The 27292-nt window shown below is 33.1% G+C and overlaps 1 pseudogene across 1 annotated transcript in view; it reads right to left on the bottom strand.

The window, feature by feature from the left end:
• Positions 1 to 969: 969 nt before the first annotated feature.
• LOC143229722 (DEAD-box helicase Dbp80-like) overlaps positions 970 to 27292 on the bottom strand; it is a 28382-nt pseudogene continuing 2059 nt past the window's right edge. The window contains exons 2-11 of the transcript XR_013016022.1: positions 25568 to 25649; positions 23562 to 23700; positions 23213 to 23305; positions 22322 to 22424; positions 21183 to 21297; positions 20541 to 20718; positions 16719 to 16955; positions 6246 to 6408; positions 4763 to 4954; positions 970 to 1155 (exon numbers count right to left, since the gene is read on the bottom strand). The product of XR_013016022.1 is annotated as a DEAD-box helicase Dbp80-like (transcript). The remainder of the gene's footprint in view (positions 1156 to 4762; positions 4955 to 6245; positions 6409 to 16718; positions 16956 to 20540; positions 20719 to 21182; positions 21298 to 22321; positions 22425 to 23212; positions 23306 to 23561; positions 23701 to 25567; positions 25650 to 27292) is intronic.

The raw sequence follows: 27292 nt of genomic DNA, 5'->3' as shown, positions 1-27292 counted from the left end.
AGTTATTTACAAACTGTTGCAGGCATAAAATGCTCTTGAAACACTGTCAGGTACATCATAGATTGTGACAAAGCATGAAAATAATACCAAAACTCCATGTTACAGATATACAGTTTTATGTGATGCATAAAAAATAAAAATATATTGGCCAAAGTATCTGATAATGGATTCCCCATGACAGAATACAGTGTAATAGTTACAAAGCCTTTCACACGCTTTGAAACAGGATGTAACTTGAAGATAAGGTTAAAAGAACACCAAAAACTCCCCTTCCAAGCCCATGAGCATATGAACAAAAACAACTTTTTCTGTACAGAATGTCACAACACTAAAACATAAACCTGATAAAAACAAGAAAACAAACCAGAAAAGCTTTGTTACTAAAAATCAAACAATCTCACAATTGACAAATATCCAAGCACATACCTGTATATCTTTGATAATTATTACCTCACATATTCCTAATCCAATGCAAGTATTATTTATTTATTTTTTTATTTTTAATTACTTTAGCCTTAGATAAATAATCAGTAAAATTCATGTAGATTGGTATGTACATAAGTAACCACTATTAATTCTAGAATTTTAATACATTGTTAGATTGTAGAATATTGATTTAGGTACTAAAACATTCTTTACCATTAAAACCTGTTTGTGAGAATGAAACAGTGATAAAAATGTTGTGCATGTTCTAGAAACAAATTTTACTGTAAAAACTTGAAATTGTAATAAAGTAAACTTAATCAGTAAGAAAACTCAAAACAAAAATGTTTAGTAGGCTTACCAATATTTTGTTTTCTTGTTCTTACAATTTGTTTTTTGCTTCAACATTTTATTCTAAAAGTTATTTACATTTATAAAATTTTACCTTACTAACAATGCAAGTAAAATAATATCTAATCAAGTAGAGAACCATAATTACTTTTCAATACTGAAATCAGATCACAATACACACAAAAAACTCAATACTCCATTATTATGACATTTATTGTAAAAGTATTCCTGAACGCATCCTTTTAAAAATAGTCATACATATATTGATCTTAATTTAATTCATTTTTCCATTTTTTTTTTTTTTTTTTTTACAGATTTACTCATTGTTTAACTTTTCAATCACATCAACATCTTCGGCATCCAACTTCACTATTTTTCGTCCTTACAAAAGAAAAAAAAAAAGATTATAAATAGAAGTTGCAACAAACTTGTTTCTTCAGTAACTTTCCAACAGTCAGGAAAAATCGTGCATGTACCTTAATCTTTCTTTTAGCAAAATTAAATACACTTTAAAAGGCTTAATTTAAGCATTTCTGGAGCCGTTATTAATCTTAACTTATGCTTTGAATCTTTATACCAATAGAACATTCTAGATTCTAATTAACTGGTTCTCTAAATGGTGTATCTGACAAATATTTATTCCATATGGTGATTTTTCAACAGCCTTGACCTTAGCTTTGAGACTACATATCTAAAACATATTTGTACAGTAACTTTCTTTAGTACAAGTATCTGCAACAAGAGCAGGATGAAGTGTTGTAGTAGTGCATCTGACCACATAGAATTCAAGTATATAGTTTCACTTGGATACAATAGAACTAGTGGAATAACGTATTTTTCAAACTTTTCCACAACCACTTTAAACGTGTTATTTTAATGATGTATTTAATGAATGCTCATCCTTCATCTTGTCTTGATTCATAAAAAGATTCTTTTTCCATGATGAAGTTCTATCTATATTCAACATACTTCATTGGAAACTTCTGAACTAGTAATCCTTTTGCATCAGGTCACAAATCAAAGGCCATGCCATTGTGTTTGTTGACTTGCATTCAAAATTTTTTTAATTACTAATTTATGAATTTATGTTAATATGATTGGAATGAAATTGTAGGTCATAATTCAAATGTTAATATTATATACGAGTTAATTTCTTAATTTAAAAGTAAATATTAAAAGAATACACCTAAAAATAGATTTTAGCAAGTCACATGGTATGCTGAATGGATGCAGCACTGTTTAAAATTAGATGTTTAATGTCAAAATAGTAGGTGTATAGTTTCATACAAATTACTAATATTGACAAGCTAGAATTTAAAATTAGAACCTCATATCTTTTTATTTTGATGAGATATGGCTTTTGTACTGAATCACACATGATGGTCCCATTCAAGAGTTTCCACTTTTTGAAATAGTCCTTTATATATACATTTACTTCAGAAGATGTGAATAACCAATCAACTGATTAGAATGTCCCAAGAGTGGTTTTCCTGTCATTTTAATCTTGAGAAAACAATACAACATTCTTTAGTTTGCTCAAAGTTTAATATTTTTTAAATATAAAAAGATCTTGGTTACTAAGGTTAATAAATTATAGTGGAGTTCTATGGTATTATGTAGTTATTTATGATTCTTTGGTTATTCAACTGTAATACACACACACACACAGCGAGAAGAAACAATTGTTTGCCTTACTTTAGTTATATAAAATAAGTTTAATAATTTATTTCTAAATAGTGATAATCTATACACATTTAATGTATAATAACTGAAATATGACTGTATATAACAAAATACTAGTTCACTAAAACACAGCCAAGACAGGGAAGACTAGAGGTCAGTTTTATAGTACTGGATACATGACCTGGTTGCATGTGCACAGTGTCAATTAAAGTTATCTAATGTTAGCTAGGCATGGCTAGAAAATCAATATAACAAAAAATAATATACATGTAAATATATAGAGTTATGAGACTTAAGCTATTTAGACTAAACATTTGTATTTGTTTTATATGTAGTCATTATAGCACGAAATTTATTTATTTATTTATTTTTTTTTTTTTTGAGGTTGGTAAAGTGATAGACCCCACGCAGATTACAGAAAATAACAATATAGTCTTGCTGAAAACAAATGTTTGAAATGTATTTAGAAAGTCTTAGAGAATATGCAAATAAATAGTTTTCTTAATCATAACAAAAATCACTTTGCATTCAGACTAGTAACGAATCAGATTATTTTCAAACAAAATCTTTAGTAAAAATATTTCATTAAAGATTACATGTGTTTTGTATAACAGTCTACCAAATTTTGTGAAGATAAACATGTTGTATCAAATGCTAGTGTAAATAGTGTGTATAAACAAACTTGCATATATTATATTGAACCAGTTATAAAAGGATTAAGGCAGCTCTTTCAATACGAGTTAAACTCTAAAGAAAAAAAATAGGTAAGAACTACATGTTGAACCAACTTCAATTTTTTTTTCTATTTCAAGTCACCAGACTTTCCACAAATTGCCTATTCAACATGCAAAGTAATTTTCATTTTAAAATTAAAAATACTTTTATGCATCAGAAAGTTTAAATTTTACATGAAAAATCTTTATAATGTTCAGATAGTTATCAACATTTCCAAAGAAAACAAACTTGAAATTTTATCTTTTGTATAGGTTCTGTAGATTTGGAAGATCTTTTAATTACCATAAAAATTAGGAAATAAATACAAGTTATGCTACTTTCATTCTAGAATGACATCAAAATGTAACAAAATCAAATGTTTACACTAAACAGCTTAAATCTTATAACAACATTATACACTTTTATATATGTTGTTTTTTTTATTATGTTGACCTTTCAAGCTGTGCCTGGCTAACTATACACAAGTTGCAACAACCCATTGCATGTACACCCATGCTACTGTATCCAGAAATACAAAGCTAACCTTTACAAAGTGACCTGTCTTGGCTGTATTTTAGAGGACTAGTATTTTGTAATATACACACACACACACACAATTATTAAGAAACAAGTTACAAAATTAATTTTTCTTAAAATAAAGAATAAATATAGCAGCAAAGCACATAATTAGCTCTTCTAGTGACAACTTTTGAACTCCATTGTTGTTTCATGTAAGCACACGGAAATATTATGAAACAATTTTTGTTTTTGTTTCACATTAGTTGAAAAACCAAAAATATTACATTAATATATTGATACCACAGAACTCCATTAAAATTTATCAAATTTAGTAACTGGGCTGCATTTCAGTCCAGAAATTATGTAATTTTGACCAGACTAAAAGACAACCTACCTGCTTGAAACCTTGATATGAAAGGAGGTGGCCTCCTAACACATCAAAATTGCTAATAAAACCACTAGGGATCATTCTAAGCTTCTGATTAGCTATTCATATGTCATATATTGAAGTAAGAGTATATAAGGGACCATTTCCAAAAACAAAAAAGGAGAAGGGTTACTGTGTTTGATTCAGTTCATAAGCCATATCTCGGCAAAATAAAAAAAGATATGAGGTTATTTTATATTCTAGCTTGCCAAAATTGATAATTTGAGTTCCTAATTTGTACAAAACTACAGACTTAGTATTTTGACATCATGAACATAATTTGAACCATCGCTGCATTCAATACACTGGAGACAAATATCAATATTCAACTGTTTTCTTTTAATTTACTTTTACAATAAGAAACTGAATATATAATAAGGTAAATTATAAATCTACAGTTTTATATTAAACTTATTGCAGAGAGCAATAAATGGAACCCTTCACTTTAGCACAATATAAGTAGTTCAATTAAATTTTGAATGCAAGTTAATAAACATGACATGGAAAGAGTTAAATTGACCATTTTTGTAATAAAAATTTAGACTTCTGTTAACTTGTGGTTGAAAATAAAATATATTAATAATATAATCAATTTTTTTTTCCCCATTTATTAATTTGTTTTATTTTAAGATCATGTAAACTTACCAAAGTGATCTTCTATTTGCTTCAAAAGAGCAACTGTTCGTGGACCGTCAACCATATTGATTGCAAGACCAACTTTCCCAAAACGTCCTGTTCTGCCAATTCTGTGAAGATACGTCTCACAGTCAGCCCTTCCTTTCTGGTCAATAGGAAGGTCAAAATTGACCACCACAGTCACCTGTTCTACATCAATACCTGGTAACAGAAGACACAGTTGAGAAGATGTAAAAAAATATTCAACCTAGAAAACAATTTCGCTTGATAAACCATCAACACAAACCACACTAAATACAATATACACACTGTAGTTAGCCTATAAACTAACACTGCTTACTTTCAAGTTTTACAAAATAACAATGTTTTATGGTAACAACTACAAGAAAGGCTGTCCCATTTGCTTTGGCAATAAGATAATGTTAGCAACTGTGGTATTAAAAAAGCTCTAATTGTCATTTGTCAGTAGCCAAATAAAAGATTGGCAAAATTTTGCAAATGCATTTATAAGATTCTATTTTCCCTGATGTATTTTGGCATAGAAGGTCCTTGGCATCATTTCTACTCATGTATATTAAATTAATTATCAATTTTGTCTAATAAAATTTTGAAGTAACCAACAACCAAAAGTATATAAAAATGTTAAATCTTTATATTATTCTGTAATTCATTTACAGGCATTCTACTAATGTATTTTCTATGTAAGTTACTGCACCCAGTTACAATTTATAATATAATTCACATTCACAACGTATGCTGTGACACTATAATATCAACACAATAAGTAAGGCATACTTTTGAAAGAACCAGAATCAAACCCTGAAAAATGGCATTTCTTGAAAGTGTGAAAATACCTGAATAGAAAATGACATGAAAATGAATCATACTACTGAAATATTCATATTATGTAACAACATAAGCTTGATCCAATACATAAGGAACAATATTAAAGTTCCTATAATTGTTATCATTATAGGCAGATCATGCAGCTGATATAAATTGGGAGGGCAACAGCTTTATTAAGGTTTATATTGCTATTTTTATTGTATTTACTACAGTGTGTAATCATATTGATGCTGTAATTATAAAGTTTTAGAAAAACCACCCTTCAATTTAAGTAAGAAACACATTTTGTGAACCTAATCATGATAAAGTTTTTGTTAACATGAAGAAAGATATCCACATAAAGGATACTGTCAACAGGAGTTGTGCGATAAGAATTTCAACAAGATAGATGGTCTGGAGACCCCAAAACATGTGAAATAAAAAAGGTACAACACTGAAACTGGATCAATGATAACAAGCACGAAATTTGGATATAACAGAAAACATTTTATTTATAATCTTAAATTTAAATATTTCACTGATATAGGGTTATAAAATTATTACAAATAATGGTTTCCTTGTAAACAAGCAAACATTTCTTTAAATTGAGATCAAACAGATAATCTAACAGCAAATAAAGTTGTATCAAATTTTAAGATATCCTCACCTCTGGCACAAACATTGGTAGTAATAAGAACTTTTTCTTTAGCATCTCTAAATCTGTTTAAGACAGCTATTCTTTGGTCCACTTGCAAATCTCCAGAAAGTAAAGCTACAGCATGCCCATCTGCAGCGAGCTTCTCCGATAACCAAGATGCTGTTCTTCTTGTCTGTATGAAACAAAGTTTAGAGACTTAATTCCAGTATTGCAAATATTTGGTTATTTGAAGAAGAATGGCAGAGTTTAACACTAAAATTTTAGTTATTTATAGGAATACAAAACCTGTCTTTTTTTCTGATTTAATGTATACCAATGAAAAACTAAAGTTTTCCTGTATTCGTTAGGGCATTTATTCTTTCCTAAAATTTTAATTCCAATATTTTAGACTCTTAAAATTAATTATGGAGAAAAAAAAGTTGTGCATCATTTTTTTGCATGAATTCAAACTTGGTCATGATTCATCACAAACAGCTAACAATATCAACTAAGCATGGGGCAAAGGAACCACCTTCAAAAGCACAGCAGTGTTGGTTCTAAAAGTTTCACAATAGAGATGTGTCTTGAAGATAAGGAGGGCAGAGAGTATCCTTCTGCTATTGAAAATTATCAATTGACAGTATTAGTGGAAAGAAACCCCTGCCAAACTGTTCAAGAATTGTCACAAGAATTGGGTGCTGGCATTTTCACAATTTTGAACCATATTGAGCAAACTGAAAAGGTGAGAAAGCTCTACAAGTGGATTCCACACTAACTCAGTGAGAATCAGAAAAATTTCCATTTTGAATTGTGCTCTATGCTGATTTTGTGCAACAGAAGTGTTTCATTTCTTGATTGAATTGTCACCTGTGACAAAAAAGTGGATCCTTTACAATAAAAGAAAGCAATGAGTACAATGGCTTAACTGTGATAAGACTCCAAACACTTCCCAAAGTTTCAACAACAGAAGATTATTGTCACTGTATGGTAGTCTGTAGCCAGTATTATCCAACATACTCAACCAGTGCCAAAATATCACTGGAGGTTTACTGTCAAGAAATGGAAGTAATGCAATGAAAGTTGTATAAGAAAAAATGCCAGCATTAGACAATCAAAGAAAACCAATCTTGTTCACGATAATGCTCGACCACACGTTGTTCAAACGACGTTCCAGAATTTCAACAAATTGGATTACAAAACATTGCTTCATCCTCCTTACTCCTCAGACCTGTGACTCACCAAATAAATACAACTTTTTCAAACACTAAGACAGCTTTTTACAGGAAAAAAAAATCAATAGTAGTAGCAGAGAATGGTTTTAAAGAATTTGAGTTTTATGACTTAAAAGAATTAGAATATTAGGCCTGACCTTTTATGCACAAGAAAAAATTCTAAGCACCATATACATTTAATATATTTATGATAAGTTGATATCAGTTTGTTCCAGTATATAAAACTTTCTCACCATGGCTTTTTCACTTCATAAATAACATTTGCATTTTTAATAGATTGACTAAAATTCAATAAGCAACAGACACACAAAGAAAACTTCAATAAAGAAAACTACTCAAAAGGAGTTTCACAAATATCTAATCAGAAATAACTTGAAAATCAAACATTTTCTATCATATTTATTGAATACAGTAATATTATATAAATTTGAAAATAGTAATACAAATGATTTAATTTTGTAAATTAATTCTAAAGAAGTAATTATTGTAACAGGTTGTGAAATTAGGCCTCATTTCCAGAAACAAAAATTAAACAAGATGATCATTCTATTTTTGTATATAGATGCTTAAAAAATATGCAAGTTAAAACTTTCACAGAATAAGCAGTTAAAGCCTTTTGTGATGCAATTAAGCTGATGTTCATGAACATGCCAAAAATTAGAATTGCATATATTTTGAGACTGAATAATGCAACAAATCCATCTAATTATAAATCATGTTACACATTAGTGCATGTACATTTATTCTTTCACTGCATATTTGTAGATAAGCAACTCCCAGTGCCAGCTTTATTTACATACACAAAAAATAGGGAAATGTTTTGTTATCTCTTTACCTGAAAATGAGAAAATTAGAGAAATCTGACAATGATACCAATTTATTATTGTGTTTGTGACTAAGAAATTTCAAACTGACATGGCAGTGAAAGAGTTAACTGCTTTAACACAGCACCATCATAAGACATGAATAAATATATGACATCATATCCTTTAGTACTGTTGTGAATGCACTTTGTTTTATGGTTAAGTGAAGCACAGATAGGTAGATGATACATATAGAAATATGGCTTTGTATTGTGATGAAAAAAAGAAAATAGTTGGGACTGATTAAAATAAAACAAATCTTTCCAAATGAAGCAGAGATAACATGCTTTATAAGAACTATTGTAGGTCTATGTTGTCCTTTTATAACTGCATATTCAACCCTATTTGACAAGGGTCATAGGTCATTTCATTACATCTGTTGATTTACTCATAATTAACATTTTATTGAACTACTATTTTATAAATTTATGTCAATAAATTTGGTATTAACCTGTAGATTATAATTTATATTTCAATATTATACATTACTTAATTTCCTAACTTAAAAAGTAAATATTAAGCAAAAAATGCTTAAATATTAATTTTGGTGTGTATGTTAAATGCAGCATTGGTTCAAATTAGATGTCTGATATACAAATACAAAATTTATAGTCTTATACATTAAGAACTCAACTTACCAATACTGACAAGCTAGAATATAAAATAAAAACCTATCATTTTTAGTTGCTCAGATATTGCTACATTTACCGACTCAAATGCATTGGCCCTGCCCACCTTTTTCCATTTTTTGAAATGCTTGTTTAGGTACACCAACTTCTGTCTGACATGTGAAAGCTTGGAATGTGCCCCTAGTGACTTTACAGGTATTTTTTTAAATATTCAGGCACCATACTTTCTTTTTATGCTAGATTCCAAGCAGTAAGGCAAGATTTTAAAGATCTTGAAATTTTTTTTTTTTTTAACCCAAATATAGCTTAGTTATCAAGCTTGATAAATCTGGAATTCTGTGGTATTGAAAAACTAATTTATGATTTTTGATTACTTCAAAATGTATATATAAAACCTAAAATATTTATTTCAGTTTACATCCTCAAAGTGCAAATTTTGTTAAGGCACAGGAATTTATAGCAAGCAATAAAATATAAAAGTTTGTAACTTAGATAATTGTATGCACCACTTCTTTGGTTGGTTGGTTGATTTAGTGTTTTATGGCACAAAGCAGCTAGGTTATCTGCACCAAACATGTGGTAAAAGGTAAAAATAAATTAAATGTAATAATACATAAAAGGAAATGAAGGTAAAACAAAACAGTATTGAAAAACAGAAAAAGCATAAAACCAATGTTGACACCTAGTCTACAATGTTCAGAGAAAGCAGAGTAAGAGAAGTTGTAAAGGACTTTCTCTAGCATAATGGTAATGATCATAACCCACCAGGAAGACTAACAGGTAAGTGCAGGAACCACTGTCAGTCACCTGAAGTTGGTTTTTCCAGTCCTGGTTCCGGCTTAAGTGTCTTTATGGCCAGAACCAAAAGGTAAAGTAATAAAAGTGTTAAAAAGACATGCAGCAAAATTATAATAACAACAACTCGCCAGGTCGACTAGGGTAGTTCAAACAGATAGTTCAAACAGGAGCATTAGTCATCTGAAGTTGGCCTTTCCAGTCCTGGTGCAGAGTTATTTAATCTTTCGGCCAATTTCCAATCAAATCAAACTACAGAGATTGCGACTCTTAAAAGGAAACCACAATTAAAAGGTTTAATGAATAAATATCAAACACTTAAATGATATTAAAAAGATTAATGGCCTTTAAAAAACTAAAAACTTTATCAAGGTGGACAGTGTCACCACCACCACCAATAACACTGTCCAATGTTATGGACAAACCCTGAAATAGAACATGTTTAAAATAGTGCCGTCGTTGAGTCATAACGATGGCAAGAAAGTAAAATGTAGCTTACAGTGATTTGAGTGTTACACAAACTACACACTGGTGCATCAGTTCCAGACAAAAGAAAACAATGAGTTAAAAAACTGTGACCAATACGTAGTCTAGTTAGAATAACTTCCTCCTTCAGAACCTTACAGAAGCTTGACGGCCAAAGCCCAATAAAGGGTTCTATTTGAAAAAGCTTGTTGTCACATTGCTCACTCTAAGTGGACTACCAGCTGGCACAGAGCCGAGCCTTGAATACAGGACCATAGTCCATGTACGGAATAGGCACAGTGGTGATAGTGCCAGAGCAGATAGATTTAGCTGCCGTGTCTGCAAGCCCGTTCCCACAAATAACAATATGGCCTGGTATCCAGAAAAACTGGATAGAAGTAGATGTTAATGAGAAATGGGCCAGTCGGTTTTAAATATCAGCAATTCCAGGGCCAGTAGAGAACTATGCAAGTCAATATAAATAGTGCAGTTGGAGTGCTGCTTAGCTTAAATATGATCTAGGGCAAGAGATATGGCATACAGTGCAGCAGTGAACACAGAGGCTGTAGAGGGGATTCTGCACGCAACCACTGAACCATGGTAGAGCCCACAGAATTACCCGATTTGGAACCATCCATATAAATTGGAATGGAAAGATTGTTTGAAAGATGTTCAGTAAATAAAAGATGGTACTTCCAATCAGGAGCATCTGCCTTACTCACATTTGGGGACTGTAATAAGCCATGGTGGGATAGGCTGACCAGTGGATTCTGCAATGTAATCTAAAGACAGACCTAATTCATCCAATTGTGCCTGGATGCAAAGGCCAAAAGGAACAATGGCAGATTGTCTGTTCTGAAAAATTATGGCCCATTGAGGAAGGAAAACACATCCCCAGGTGGGATGCTTTGGTAAGGAATGAAGTTTCAAAGAATATAGTAAAGACAGTTGCAAACAGCAAAAGTGCAGAGAAGGTTCATGAAATTCTATGTATAAGCTTGAACTGGGGAGTTCCAGAAAGCCCCAGTGCAGAGTCAAAGTCCTTGATGATGAATGGGGTCCAGCATCTTTAAGACCGAGGGTCTGACAGAGCCATAGACCATTGATCCATAGTTGAGTTTTGATCAAATAAGAGCACAATATATCTAACATAGAACATCGATCCACTCCCCAACTGGTGGTAAAGAGAACACGGAGCATGTTCAGTGCTCTTGTACATTTGACCTGTAGCTGCTTTAAGTGTGGTATAAAGGTCAGCTTACGGTCAAAGATAAGCCCCAAGAAGTTGGTCTCAGGGTTCAACACTGGCAGCATTTATCTTTATACTGAAAAGTGTGACACTCAAAACAGCCCTGAGGGACCCCAAGTTCCTGTAGAAAGGAAAGGGAAAGTGTCGAACCCACATGAACTTGGAATCTCCTGTCCATTAAAAAATTAATAAACATGGGTAAGTGGCTACGTAACCCATATATACATATATATGGAGGTCTCGCAAAATGCCATACCTCCATGTTTTGTCATAAGCCTTCTCAATGTCAAAAAATATTGATACAAGATGTTTTTGTTTGAGAAAGGCTTCTCTGATTGATGTTTCAAGTCGAATTTGGTGGTCCATGGTGGAGCGCTGTCGTAGAAGCCCACACTGAGTGGGCGAGAGGAGGTTGTTTAATATGAGGAACCAAACAAAACGAGCATTAACCATCCTCTCTCAGGTCTTACAGAGACAGCTCGTCAAAGCAATTGGACGATAGTTTGAAGGAATCTTGGGATCTTTCCCAGGCTTAGAGAAAGATAAGATAATAGCCTGGCACCTAGCATTAGGAAAAACATTCTCCTGCCAGATCCAGTTAAAAACAATTAGAATATCAAGAGAAGCAGGAGAGATATAGCACAGCATGTCATAGTGTACATCATCAAGTCCAACAGATGTACTGCCAGACTAATGAAGGACCATTTTCAGTTCCATCAGTGTAAAGGGACAATTATAATCAAAGAGACAGTCAGTTCAAAATGAAAGATGAATGCTCTGCCAAAGCCTTGATGGCCAACAAGGTGGAGGAACAAGTAGCAATGGTAGATACCTGGCAAAAGCTTTCACCTGGAGTATTGGCAATGCTCTGGACATCAGCTACCTCTTGGCCATCAGAGAGTAAGATTGAGAGGGGAACAGAATTGTAGTGCCCACTGACCTTTTGAATCCTGTCCCATATGACCTTGGAACTGGTGGTAGAAGATATGCTAGTTGTGAACTTAATTTAAGATTCCTTCTGGCTTTGATGTCTTACCGACCTAGCATATGCATGGGCCCATTGGAAAGCGATGCGGTTCGAAAGTGCGAGATATCTACGGAAAGTATCCCAGGCCAGTTTGAGCCTTCTGTGCTATGTGGCAAGCAGGATTCCACCACAGACAAGGATATCGTGAAAAACGTGTTGAGGTTTTAGAAATACACTGAGCAACTGGTTGTATAATACAGTCACTTACTGCTTCCACACAGTCGTCTATTGATGGCTGACTCACGATGGCAGGATCAAGTTCTGTGAGAGCAGTGAAAGTGGACCAGTCTGCCTGATCCAGTTGCCATCCTACTTGCGTGCCCTGGTGGAATCGACCACGGTCTCTCTCAAAAGTATAGGAAAATGATCACGTGCCTGGTGGATTATTGTCAACCCTCCATGAAAAACGGGAAAATAATGAAGGAGAGCAAACCAAGAGATCAATAACAGTAAAGGACTGACTAGGTGCATGAAAATAAGTAGAAGAACCAGTATTGAAAAGAGAAAGATTGTGATCAGAGAGCATACGCTCTACAGAGCGACCCCTCCTATCACTACCAGCACTTCCCCAGAAGGAATGATGTCCATTAGTCCCTCAGGATTAGAAAGGGAGACGACAACTGTACAACGAGAGCATCAAGACCCGATTGATCAAACGTCTCTCCATGGGACAGGTAGAAAGAACAAACAGTGATGGTATGACCCGAGGAAACACGGATGGCTACAGCCTCCAAGGGTGTGTTCAGTGACAAAGACAGGGTGGGCACATGCTGATCAACCAACAGTACCACCCTCCATGTACTCGTCCATCACACAACCTGTCATTTCTGTACAGAGAAAACTGCCAAAAGGTGACTGTATTGGCAGGTTTCAGAAATGTTTCTTGTAAGAAAAGACATACTGGATGGTAGGAAGCAATCAGTGTTTTGATGTTATCCAGTTTAGATCATAAACCTCGACAATTCCATTGTATCAAGGTGGCCATTTTTAATGATGGGTAGGCAAAGTGGTTGGAGAACCCTTCTGTTTATGACCACGTCTTTTTTTTCCTTACTATCCTTATTTGTAGGAGGTCTATTGACCTCCATGGATCTTTGTTGTTGGAAGGGGATTCCAGTGACAGAATGCAAACGAATGATTGTTTTGCATCTTGGGGTGGGAGAAAAAGATGCATTTGAAACCAAAGGATGTGGATCTTGGGGTTTGTTGGAATGTGTGGGAGGAACAGAAATGGGTGTAGAAGTTGATTCATCAACTTTCTTAACCATGGAGGTCAAAAGGCTTTTCATTTGTTTTGAAAACGATTCTCTTGGAGGCACAAAGAGATCTGTCTGCACTCCTACTGTAGTTGTGGAATGAAGTGCAGCAGCACATGTCTGAGATGAAGCAGCAAACAGCAGTTTCTGAGCCTCAGGATAACTAATGTTATGAGTCGTTTTCAAGCACCACACCTCTTTTTCCTCCAACCATTTTGGGAAGGATGAAAGTAGGAAGGGTGAGAACCATTGTAGTTGACACCATGTGGGTCCGTGTCACACTCATAGGCATCATGGTCCTTGCCACCACAACAAGCACGTCAGGGAACCACAATATGATGTTTTTGAGTGGCCGAACCTCTGACAATGGAAACATTGAAGGGTTTGGAATGTACGGCCGTACTCTGCAATTTAGATAACCTGCCTTGATGGTGGCAGGTGCACGTGGTAAGGTAAATGTCAAAACGAGGATATTTGTCGGCAGTGTTACTCCATTTTGTGAGTGGAGATACGCCTCACTGCAGAAACTCCTTGAGTGGAGAAACCAGCGAGAATCTCCAACTCGGAGACGTTCTTCAAATCCCTCTCAACAATAACTCTTCATGATGAATTCAAGGTAGCATGAGGGTACATCTATAGGTACATCCACAATTGCCTTTGAATTCAAGAGGAGTTTACTGTGTTGGGATGTGGATGTTTCAACCAATGTCTCCAGATCGAAGCTTCTTTACTGGCTTTGGAGAGCCAGCAAGTCCCTCCTGAATAAAAAAGGGGGACATTTGCCCTAAAGGTTTTTCTGAAGGAGAATGTAGTATAAGAAAATGAAACATGTGCGTTACAGATGTTGAAGATTGCTGATCAAAGTCTTCAAGATGTGGTCATTTACCTATCCATAGGAAAAAAAGAAAATTTCGGTACCCACTGACCCCACCCACCATGGAGCCTTATGAGGGGAAGCACCACAATGTCATGCAAGGACATTGCAGCAATACCAGGGTTTCATGAGCACTATACCCAAACACCAGCATCAGACACAATGTCCACAACACCCACTGAGAACTTCCAAAACTGGTACTTGGTTGATTCTAGCCCAAGTGAACCAGCCAACTGACCCAAGGGGGGCCACAGAAAGGCTGCCTGTCTACAGGAATTCAAGGCTAAAGTGGTGTGTTAGGGTTGGACCCCTCAACCACCAGGATCCTCTCCTCCCCCTTCACGGGTCGCCATGCACGATAAATACGTGGGTGAATGCTTAGATCCCAGAGGAGGTAACCAAAAAGAACAGAACCTTCCATGGGAGGTCCCCTCACCACGTATAGGAATCCACACCGAGGGGCTATACTTTAGTTACTGCTCTATTTTATCAGAAGAACTTTAAAAATGTACTTGTAAATAGTAATAATGTATATACATAACTGAAATGCGACTTATTTAAAAAAAAAAATAAGAGTTCAATAAAAGACAGGCAAGACAAGTCACTTTATAAAGGTCAGCTTTATATTGCTAGATATGTTGGCATGAGTATGTGTTACATCACTGCAACTTCTGTAATGTTAGGCAGACACAGCTGAAAGGTTAATAAAAAAATAACATTATACATTTATAATATATTTAGAGATTTAAGCTATTTAGACTGTTAAGCAGTCATTCTAGAACCAAGAAACAATTTATATTCATTTCCTAATTTTGTTTTTGTTTTTTTATGGTGATTGAGATCAGTCAATTTCACTGCACTCATAGAGATCTGATAAAGGAAAATAACAGTTTTCTTACACATTTAATAATTATCTGTAGGTTAGAGGTTTCACACATGAAATCTGACAATTTTCTGATGCATAAAAGTAATTTTAATCAAGATTACTTTGCATGTTTGATAGTGAACATTCAAAAAAAGAAAAAAAAAAATGCACGAGAAAAAAAGCCCTTAAAACTAAGTAGAAGATTCTGATATTTTGCATAAAAAACTTGTAATGTTTACTAACATGCAAAATTCCATGAAGCTATGTTTTCTAATTTAAAAGTTATACCATGAAAACTATAACAAATACAAAATGGTTATGAGGTCGGTCTGTGTGACAGAGTCTATGCTGAGAGTTATATTAAGTCTTATTCACATAATACATGTGTGCAGTACATTTGAAAGGGGTAAGATCAGGGAGTATAATCCCTAGTTAAACTAAATTATACTCATTTCTAGTCCTTTTATGATAAAATATTATACAAGTTACTATACTAATATAGTTAAGGTATAACTATTAAGCATACAATGTAATGGACTTGGTTATGATAGATAATATTTTATTGTTTGTGTTTTTTTGAATTTCGCGCAAAGCTACATGAGGGCTATCTGCACTACCTGTACCTAATTTAGCAGTGTAAGACTAGAGGGAAGGCAGCTGGTCAATCACCACCCACTGCCAACTCTTGGGCTACTCTTTTACAAACAAATAGTGGGATTGGCCATAACATTACAACTCCCCCATGGCTGAAAGGGTGGGGATGTTTGGTGTGATGAGGATTCAAACCTGCAACCCTCAGATTACGAGTCAAATGCCTTAACCCACCTGGCCATGCCAAGCCTAATATTTTATTCATAACAAATTACTATACTAATACAGTTAAAGTACAGTTAAGTATTGATGTAACTAAGTTATTTGGAAAATGGAAGAGAACAACTATGAATTTCATGGTACAAATGACACATGTATTATATAATCTAGATAAATGAAAAGCATTATGCAACTAGTGTTTTGTATATCTTCAACAGTAAAACTAATATGCATAAGAAAAAAATTTATAAGTTTCACATAGTTGTGTTAATCTTTAGTTTCACATAACACTACAGTTTCTCTTGACATGACTGTGGGATATTTAAACTTGGCTAATTCAAATTGAAAATTGTGACCAAGTTGCTGCACAATTTGAAAAAAATTAAAACCTGACAAAGGAAACACATGATTATTGTACTTTTATTTATAAATACTTACATGGCAGAAGACTATGGCCTGTCCAATAGAAATTACTCCATAAATGTTAGAAAGGGCAGAATACTTCTCTTCCATGCTTTTACAGACAACATAAAACTGTTTGATATTCTCTAGACTCTCCTCCTCCCTTCAAGTCTGATGATCACTGGATTAGAAACTATTAGCTCAGCAAAGTCCATCACCTCTTGATCATAAGTGGCTGAGAACAGCATCATCTGGCAATCCTTGGCAAGTTGTCTGCATTAGAGTAAATCTGAATTTTATTATGAACAGAAAAACATTTTACTTATTGTCACAAACAAATCAGATATTTTAAAACAAATTCCAAATAGTCTTTTATATAAATGGAAGTTTTTCTGAAAAAAACAACACTACAAAACAGTCAATTAGTGCACAAGAACACATGAATATAATGGAAAAGACAACTCACTCCACCAGTTTCTTAAATTAATTAACAACCATAATAGTTGTCAATATATCTAAATGTTTACTCTGCATTTTGCTTCTTTAACTTTGAAAACCTTTGTTACATAAATGTTCTTATTGACCATGGAAGAACATGTCTAAGTGATTAGGCTCAAATCAATTTTTCTAAATTGATTAACAAAACTATTGTTCTACTCCCCCCTTCCCCCATTCACATATTTGTAATTTTGATAATACATTTATACATTAATTTATAAAATTTGCAATTCAATATGAAACATTTATGATTTTGTTTAATTGGTCATAAAATAATTGATTTTATTACATATCTATTTCTAATAAATATTTACTTAACCCTATCATGGCAAGAACAAAGGTTACATAACGTCTTCGGCAGTGAAAGAGTTAATTGAAGGTTAAAACCCAGAAGTGTTTTCGTTTCACATTAGTGTGAACCAAACAAATGTTATGGCAAAAATCTAATGTATCACTTCCATCTATCTCACTTTTCATTCAACTGCTACCTTTATTTCAATATTATGATTTAACTAAAATGTTAGTTATTAAACAGTTCTTTACAGTAACCTTTCTTCTCAACTTAAAACACATATCTTGTTTATTTATTGATATATGTTATGAATAAGCTACATAGAAATAATAAATTCATTTTAGATTCCAAACTTAACCTGTTCTTAAATTACAGGATCAAAGTAATAGAAGTACTTCATAAAACAACAATGTTCTGCTAGATTGGACAGAAAACTTCTGCAATAACTTTTTTGTAAAATTGATGAATATTAGATAAATATTTTGTTTTGTTGATCTTATATTAATGCTGTTTTTTTCACAATACATCTGTGTAAGGTATAACCTGTGTATGATATTGTTTCATTACAGATACAGAATTTTGGTTATTCTACAGTTCAAAAGAAATAGACATGTGTAAATGCTAAGGGCTCAAGAATGAAAGCAAAGGAGAATGTGTGATAACGTGTCAGCCACACTGCATCCACAATATCCAGCACAGAAGTGATCTGTTTACTCAAGTCTTGATATCTAAAAAAGGTGGAGGATAGAGCAGAAGTGCTAGATACCCATCAGAAGCTTTTGTCAAGAGTATTGGCAATGCTCTTGGCCATAGATCTCTCCAGAACACAAATAAAAAGAACAAACAGTAATAGTATGACCCAAAGAAACATGGATGGTCACAGCCTCCAAGGGTGTATGGAGTGGCAAAAACAGGACAGGCACATACTGATCAACCAACAGTGCCACCTTTCCAAGGACTCATCCATAACATAACCTGTCATTTCAGCACAAAGAAAATTGCCTAAAGGTGACTGCATTGGCAGTTTTCTGAAATATTTCCTGTATGAAGAGAAACACAGGATGATAAGAATCAATCATATCCTTAATGTCATCTATGTTTGAATGAAAACCTCTAAAGTTCCACTGTATCTAAATGGCCCTTTTTACTGAGGTAAAGGAGAACTGGTCGGAGAGCCCTTATGTTTTTGATCACGTCTTTTTTCTTTATTAGAAGATCTATCGACCTCCATGGATCCTGTCCTGGGTCAAGTTGGCAGGTCTTTGTTGGTGGATGAAGATTCCAGTGACTAAGGGCATGAAGAAATAATCATTCTACATCTCAGGGCCAAAAAAGAAGATGGGCCCGAGAAACTGCCAGAGGCTGGGGCCAAAGAAAGTGGCACTGGAAGAAATGCTAGGCCCAGAGATAGGTGTTGACATTGACTCATCATTTCTCTTAATCATGGAAGGCAAAAGTCTCTTCACATGGTTTGAAAATGACGGTCTGCACTTCCACTGTAGCAGTGGAACAGAGTGCAGCAGCAGCACATGTCCAAGATGGAGTGGCAGCAATTAATTTTCAAGCTCAAGATAATTGTTGTGAATCAATTTCAAATGATGTACCTCTTTTTTCATCCTCTCGCCTAGGGCAAGAACAAAAGTCAGAGGGGTGAGAGCTACTACAATTAACACAATGAAGGTCAATTTTGCACTCATAGGCATCATGGTTTTTGCCACCTCAACAAGCACAAGTCAAGGAACCATGACTAGATGTCTTCTAGTGACTGAACTGCTGACATTGGAAACAACTGAGAGGGTTGGGAATATATGGCCATACCTTACTGCAGGAACTCCTTGGATGGAAAAACAAGCAAGGATCTCTGACTCTGGGATGTTCTTCAAATCCCTCTCAACAATAATTCCCTGTGACAAATTCAAAGTAGCATGGGGAGTAACCTCAATGGGTAGATCTGCAATGGTCTTTGAACGAAAGAGGAGTTCAGTGTGTTTTGGAGTGGATGTTTCTGTGAAGATGTCCCCAGAACATAGTTTTGACTGACTAAGGAGAGACAGCAAGCCCATATAATCCCTTCTGGAAGAAGAAGGAGACATTTTCCCTAAAGATTTGTCTGATAAAGAATGTAATATCAGAATATGAGGTACGGGTGTTGAAGATGTTAAAGAATGCTGTTCAGAATCTTCAAGATGTAGTTGTTTACCTATAATGTTTTTTTATTATTTTATTTTCATTTGGATTTGGGGGATCCATAATAAACAAAACATTTCAGTGCCCACTATCCCCACCTACCAGGGATCCCTATAAGGGAACACAATGCAATGCCAAACAAGGACACTGCTGCAACACCAATGTTTCATCAGCATTATACCAAACATCAGTTTCATATACAATATCCATAACACCTGTTGAGAATGTCCAACACTGGTACTCAAGTTGACCATAACCCAAGTGGACCAGTCAAATGACCCTGAGGGGGCCACCCAAAGGCTGCTCATCTACAGGAGTTCAAGGCCAAAGTGGTGTGTTAGAGTTGGACCCTTCAACCATCAAGATCCTCTACTCCCCTTCACAGGTTGCTATGCCCTGCAAACATGTGGGTGGATATTCAGATCCCACAGGAAGTACAGAACTTTCTCTAGAAGGCCCCTTTCACAATGTACAGGAATCCACTTCAAGGGATATTTGACTTATGAATCAGTTATCATACCCTCATACCCTCTCTCTCTTAAAAACTGTTTTCTTGTTACTGGAAACCAATAAAGAACTAGTGCCCAAAATGTTTTCAAATTAATTCTACAATAAACTGACATTACTTTGACAATTGTTAACTTGTTTATTCTCTTCTGTTTTTTGTGCACAAATCATAGAAACATTTCTCACGAGTGCAAAAATGCAAGAAAAATATGTGTAAACAATGGCTGGTATGGGTATAGAAAGCTTTATGTTGTTCGCTCCTCTACATAAAGCTTTCTCTACCCATACCAGCGATTGTTTACACATTTTTATCCACAAGTGGGTTTTTTCATCATCACAGAAAATGCAAAAAAATGCATTAAAAAATTACATACTTATGAATGCGTATGGATTGATCATGGTGGCCCTGGGTAGCAATCATCACGTCAGCTTCATCTAAGACAAATACTTTGATCTTACGGATATTAAAGAAATTAAATCTTAATGCCCAATCCATCACTTTTCCAGGAGTTCCTATTATCACTTGTTCCGTGATCTTCTCACCTCGTGGAACTGAAAATGAGACTTGATTGTATTTGGAATTTATTGAACAGGCATGTAATACCAAACTTATTTTATAACTATCTACTGAAAACATTGATTAAACTTCTCTAATGCTAAACCAAAGTTGGCCAGCTACAAATATGCACTCACAAAATTGAACATGAGGACACAATCTCTGTACTAATTTTGCATTGTGTACTTTTTAAATAGCTTTCTACGATAGGCTTTAAAAAGGTTTTTTCATGCTTTTTATAATTGAATATGATTTATGTTACTCTTTAAGTAAGAATAAAAAATATCTGGTGAATAATTATGCACTATTTAAAAAAAAATTAGAATAAAGGCAACTCAATTTATTTAAATATTCATAAAATAATAGGGCTAAAATATAAACATTCTTGTACTCTGTCCTTCTGTTAAAATATTTTTTCACTCTATAGATATGTATATATTCAAATAAATAAAACACTTGCCTTCTTCTCCTCTGACAGCAAAGCGAAATTTGATCTCCTTACAATACTGTGCCATTTGCTTAGCCACATTACCAGTTTGTAATGCTAGTTCATAGGTTGGTGATAAAATTATTACCTTCAAAAATGACAGACAGAACAATGCTCATAAGTATCTGACTTTTACTAATATTGGAAAAAAAACAGCATTTTACAACAAAGCACAATGCCACATTAAATATACACAAAACTTGAAGATCAGCTGGCTACCACCTGCAGATTGGTAGTTAGGGGACTTATTTGGTTACCTCTCTTTGCAAAACCATGAAACAAGAACTCATTAAATAATATTTGATAATTAAAATTCCTAATGCTTAGTTCCTGCACTCCATATTTAAGGTAGTAAATCTTAAAATACTTTAAACTACTTAGTCTTCACTTTTAATTTGTATCAAATTTAAAGAGAAAAATTGTATTTTAGATTTTATGAAATCTCTTCATTAGTCAAAAGAATTAAGAAAAACTGATGCTAGCAACAGATGTGTAACTACTTTAATTAAAATAAAGTACAGAAGAACGTTTCAACCTTCTTAGGTCATCTAACCTGAAGATGACCTAAGAAGGTCAAAATGCTTTTCTCAACTTTATTTTAAGTTTTAATACCCACACCAGCTCTCTTGAAATACATTTTTACTTCAAGTGGGTTTCTTGTCATCATGAATTTGTTTCAATCACTTACATTGTAAAGTTTAATAAAAGGAGAAAGCAAGTTTAATTCAGAGTGTAAAGTTTAATAATACAAAGAAGGAACTTCAATAACAAAAAAACTATTTCCTTACACTGTAAATTTAGTTTAATAAAAACAAAAGAGTTTCAATAATAGCTTTCTTTCAATCTCTTACACTTCAAGTTTTAATAAATGTAATAAATTTTAAACTGCATACTTATTGTTCATTTAGTTTCCATGGTTTCATCCTAAGCCCTTATTAGAAGTTAGTTTTGAGGTCTTATGCAATTGTTTTTAGAGCAGGAGGTTTAACACATACCATCCAATAATCCTAGACTGCCAATATAAATAAACCATTCTCAAAAAACATTTGTTCATCTGTTTACAACTACAGCTTTATTTAACAGGTTATTTTCAATGACCTTACAGAACCTACCTGAGGAAAGGACTTAGAAGTGTCAACCCTAGTAAGACTGGCCAATACAAAAGCAGCAGTTTTCCCAGTTCCACTCTGAGACTGAGCAATCAGATTTTGAGGGCTGTGGACAGAGCAAAATTTTTTTTAAACCAAAGTTTAACATTTTCTTGTTGTATCTTGGATCCAAGTGCAAACACAAGGAAACTTTTGTACTTCATGCTATTAATAAAACATCACTGTACTTTAAAAATTATTTAACATTCTTGTTTTTAGAAGCTTGTTATGAATAAATGTTCACGTAATTAAATTACAATATTCATGCAGAGTTCCAACCCATCATGTAAGAGAGACCCACCTCCAACATCAGTTAAGCTAAAAATAAATACATCTCTGAACAGAAACTTGTAAACTTCTTTATTGTTTAACAATAAATAAATGATTTTTTTAATATATATAAACATTTTATCTAATATTCTTTAATCTTATCCTTGTTATAGAGCAAAGAATGGAATTATACTGGGAAATTAATATGATGAAACTATGCTTTTTGTCCATACCCTTGAAAGAATGTCTAGAATGTTTAAACTGAAATAAACATTACAAATAACAATTGAAACAATCATACAATAAAAGTAGCTGAAACTACTAAGAATACATAGTTAATCTTGGATGACAGAAGAAACTTGTCAAAATCTTTCTTTAGCTGTATTATATTATAGTCCTGATAAAAGCAAATAAAAACAGACTTGTATAATTTACATTGTAAAACCTGATGAGGTTTTTTTCCCCATGTTTAAGAAAAATCAACTTACCAAATAAAGCTGTATATGCCATGAAACACTTGATGTACCTAAACTGAAACAGTGAATATACCATATTGAATGAAACAAGTACAAAGCTTTTACTTACGGATCTGCTAATAATGTTGGAAGAGTAGTTTCCTGAATTTTGGACGGTGAATTGAAGCCCATGGCATAAACACCCTTCAAGAGATCAGGGTTTCTGAAGATACATTTTAACTTTAATTTTTTTTTTTTTAAATCTTTAAGTGACATATGATAAAACAAAAACAAGTAAAAATTTAAAAGCCACAAACATAGCTTACAGTTAAAAGGAAATATTAAAAATATTAAATCTTACATTTATGCATGTTTTAAATAACTATTAAAAGTCATACTTTCAACAAATTTCACTGAAATGAACCCAACTGAATTAGATATAAATCTTGTTTTACACATGCTGACTTACAGATACTTACAGATTTAATTCTTCAAATGATTTGACTGAATACAAAGGGGAATTGGGATCGTTTCTCTGAACTTCAACATCATGAGTGCTTTCAATCAATTTAGATCTTAGGATCTTTTTCATCAGAGATACTTCAGCTGCAGATATTTCTGTTAAGAAAAGACATTAGTATTGTTTGTAATTTTCACAAAATACTCACCTATTCAGGTAATCTAGCAATCAAATGCATTCATCTTAGCTTTAGACATGATAGCTTAAGCCGTATAAATAAACTGTGGTCTGGGTGTTACAGTCATTCTTACCAATATTAGAACTAAAAAGGGAACTTGAATATAAAATATTCTAAATGAGCTAAAGTTAGGATCTACAGCAACTATCCATGCATCCAAATTAATTATTAAGCCTGCTGAAGTCAACATTGCCCCTCAAATGGTAAGAACATCTTATGTTTGCCAAGAATATGTTTCATGACTTGATTTATTTTATAAGCATCAAATTAAGTAAAAAACAATAAATTAAATATAAAGTATATATTAAAAATAAAGAATATATTTGTTATTGATGTATAAACAGACATACTTTTTTAGAAAATGTGTTCAATGTTCTTGTTATCCTTGTTTGTTTTTATCACAGCTTAAGTTCTTTTAATTTTAAAAAAATAGTTTCTATCGACAGTAAAGTAACTGCTAAAGAAAAAATATCACTTTGATAGCTAAAACTAACACTAGAAGTTTCTAAAACTAACACAAAAACAGTAGAGTGAAAGCATGAGGTTTCATACTGCAAGTTACACACCAATATTCATTGAATGCAATTCCAATTTTTTAATTTTGCAATTTTCATTAATCAGTTTTTCTCCATCATAAACAATCATTGCTGACAGCTCAATCCACCAAGTCTAGAGATACTGATAATATATGAATACATGATCACCATTCTGATTTATTGGGTTGCTTGCTTAAGTCAAACATCACAAATGCCATATTTGACAAAATTAAGGTAGTGTATGTGTGTATTTGTTGAATCAATTGTAAACTTCACCTCGTATTTCAATGGTACATGTTAGGCTTGAAGCATTTTCAAACCACTAAAAATTCATTCCAGTTGCCACTACACGGTTTAAAGAGAATAGAGGAAGTACTAGAAAATATTTTTGAGGGCTTTACACCCTTGAACCTCACCAGGTGGGATGTATTTAGCCACTTGACTCAAAACAACAAACATAATGCACTCACTGTTACAAAATATCTTTCAATAAAAAAAAAAAAAAAAAAGTGAATAGTAATAGTACTACTTGAATTCCTTTAGTGTATACACTGCTCCATAGTACCAATGTTAAGATGTTAATTGTCACTAAACTTAAAGTTAATGATTACAAAAATGTTCATTTACCATTTTAGCAAAAGTGAAACATTCATTCCAGATTGCCCAGTGAAAATAAAATATTTTCACCTGAAAGATAAAATCAACTATTTACATAATTCTTAAATCATGTACCAATACAAATTATTAACAGGAGTACATGGGATGTACTGCCAGAGAAATAAGCAACTAGATGAGCACCTAAGTCTTACAAGTGCAAACTCCAGTCAAGTTGCAAAACACGTCTTAAGCAATAATGACAGTCAACTGGATAAACAATAGCTCTAGGTCTTCTCAGAGCACAGAATGTAAGAAATCTAAATATCCTTAAAACCATCATGATAAAATTGTGGAAACCAGCAATCATAATTAGGAATAATTCCACTCTTGATGAACATTAAATCTTGAAAACTGAAAACATTATTTCAAGATTAACAGCTTTGAATCTAAAGATAATTATTGAAAAAACAAATCAACCAATTGAATTTAATTTTGACAAAGAAATGTGTTGGCTCTTGTTTTCAATAACTTGTACTCCCTTAAACAACTTAAGAATCAATTCCACTACTACAGAACAACAGTTCAAATTATAAACTATGGACCAAGAAGCCTAAATCTGTTTTAAAAGAAAGACAAATTAAAAACAAAACTAACTTGGCTCCTCTGCATCCTCCGTTTCTTCGTTCTTCACATTATTTGCATCACTGTTGTTTATTGAAACCTTTATACTCTCCACCTAAACAAAGGAAATAAATTACCAAAATACACATTCTTTAAGCCAATCCCATTAGGTAAAGGTACTTTTCATAAACACAGTCTGCCATATTTTGCATTTCTTAATAGAAATGAGTCTGTATAACTATCAGGCTAAAATAATATAGTGCTATATATCAGAAGTTTGTTAGAAACAATTTGAAAGGTATAGATTTTGTGCTTATGAAGCTAAGTATAGAAAAGAAAAGTCCATTTTATTCACTAAAACAGTCAAAATCAAATTAACAAGATCAATCATTAAAAAATAAATTTTACACATCTATAATTTCTTCAGAAAAAAAATACTACAGAGAAAAACAAAAAAGCTCAAATCTAGACATTCAAAGTATAAATGTTACCAATAATACTTGAGCTTGCACTCCTAATATTTACATTTCACCTGTATACAGACAACCAATTGGAAAGTGAAACAAAAGCTTCAGTTGGAGGTATCTTGAAGTTGAAACAATTACTGGCTTTGGTATAATGAGCTAATGGAGTATGAATATATTTGTAGCCCATGTTAAATAAACCTCAACATAACAAGATTATTAGAACTTTGAAAGAGGTTTCTGAGACTATACAGAATTCTTTATACAGCTATATTCCTTTTAATATATAACAAAATGGTAGAGCATACATACACAAACTATGGTAACTATACTTAGAAAACTGGTTATACAAAAAGACTTCATATGAAGCTAAACACAGCAGATTCAAGAATACATCTAGTTGCTATTACTGTAACATAATGTTAGAAATATTCTGAATAATGATATGGAAAAATTATAGTATAATAAAAAAAAACCACTAAAACGTTAAGTGAGAAACATTTATAGATAGATGATCATTACACAATCAGATTTGATGTTTTGTTACAAACTGAGACAATAAAGAAATATTTTAGTTCCTAATTTTCAAATAAACATTTTTTTTGGCACGAGACAAAAATTATTATCTAACTGGGGATAAATTAAAAGGTGATACAACATTAGGTAATATTTTTTTCAATTAAAATTTATTTTGCTTTGAGATGGACATACTCCTAAAAAAAGAAAAGCATAACAAAGACCAAAATTAACTGACTTGCTGAAGATATGAAGAATATAATGGATAAATGCTATAAATCTAACAGGCAGTTAAAAGTTAGTTCTCAGAGATACCTACCTCCTTTTGCCCAAATACTATTTTCCTCAGCATATGCCTATGATATTTGTATGCAACTAACCTTGAGCTAACTAACAACAAAATTCACATATTTAATGTAAACTTTGCTAATTTATGGTTATTTATCATGCAACAACAGCCTCTTTCAATAGGATGGTGCCACAAATTTCATGCACAATAACTCCCCTTATGCATATAATTGCACTCATGATAACTTCATTCTTAGACAAGGCAGAAAAAAAAAAGTGCACTGGAAGGGGGGAGAATAGATGGGGTGTGAAGATACAAGCACTTTAGAAATACACTTTCCAATTAGGAAAATGTAAACTTCCGAGACAATAACTCCACAAAGAAGTGCTGAAATCCTACACTGAAATATGGGAGGGGGCCAATACAAAACTTCAGAGAGTACTTGAAGGGAAAGCTTGTGAAGTGCACACTCAATGGTAGGGGGCTCCA

This window comes from Tachypleus tridentatus, chromosome 10, assembly GCF_004210375.1.
Source record: "Tachypleus tridentatus isolate NWPU-2018 chromosome 10, ASM421037v1, whole genome shotgun sequence".
NCBI classification, from domain to species: Eukaryota; Metazoa; Arthropoda; class Merostomata; order Xiphosura; family Limulidae; genus Tachypleus; species Tachypleus tridentatus.
Note: the sequence above shows the minus strand (reverse complement) of the source record. Positions and strands in the feature narration are given on the sequence as shown.